This window comes from Hemiscyllium ocellatum, unplaced genomic scaffold (assembly GCF_020745735.1).
Source record: "Hemiscyllium ocellatum isolate sHemOce1 unplaced genomic scaffold, sHemOce1.pat.X.cur. scaffold_372_pat_ctg1, whole genome shotgun sequence".
In the NCBI taxonomy this organism is placed as follows: Eukaryota; Metazoa; Chordata; class Chondrichthyes; order Orectolobiformes; family Hemiscylliidae; genus Hemiscyllium; species Hemiscyllium ocellatum.
Window position 1 is genome coordinate 256,910 of NW_026868595.1, and position 745 is coordinate 257,654.

Here is a 745-nt window from a genome sequence, read left to right on the forward strand (position 1 = left end):
TTCGATGCAGTAATTTAACCAGCCTCCACCACTTCAGCTAGCAGTTCATTCCATTCACACATCTCCCTCTGCCTGAAAAAGTTGCCGCTTAGATTCCTTGTCTATCTTTCCCCTCTCATCCTGAACCTGGGCAATGCGATTCTGGACTCCACTACCTCAGGGAAAAGACCTTGTAGCCAGCACATCCAAGCAGCCGTGCGAGTCGGAGAGGGATCATGGAACCCTTTTCACGTGACTTTCCATCTGTTGTCATGCAGGAGCTAAATTGGAAATGCAAGAAAATGGGGAGTCTGCGCACCTGGTAGTGTGGCCGAGTGATCTAAGGCGCTGAATTCAGGCTTCAGTCGCGACAGGGGCGTGGGTTCGAATCCCACCGCTGCCATTTCTACTGATCAACTGCAACGGCACAGCTTGTTGAAATGCTGTTTCAAAGCAAAATTTGATTTGCTTCCCTGGGAATTAACTGTGGAGTGGGAAAGTGCCAAATTGACTCTGCTGTCATGATCGTGCTCGCCTCCCGCGTGGAAAATTGCAAACAGCTCTACTGTTGCTTTATGTTCCAAGCATGTTGAGATTTTACTGGAACCGAATGGAGACTGCTATTTCATCGCTGTTGTGAAACAAAGTCCTGCGGTGAGTCGATTCATCGTTATTTGGCTTTCTGGCGAATGGGAAAATCGTTCCGGTGAATTTTGATGTCATATGTTATTGAATTTCTCCAATTTCCTTCCTTTCCGTCCCGGAG

At 47.8% G+C, this 745-nt stretch overlaps 1 non-coding gene across 1 annotated transcript; it reads left to right on the forward strand.

The window, feature by feature from the left end:
• The first annotated feature begins 300 nt into the window (after positions 1 to 300).
• trnal-cag (transfer RNA leucine (anticodon CAG)) lies at positions 301 to 382 on the forward strand. Its single transcript has one exon. It is a non-coding gene; the product is annotated as a tRNA-Leu (tRNA).
• Positions 383 to 745: the final 363 nt, after the last annotated feature.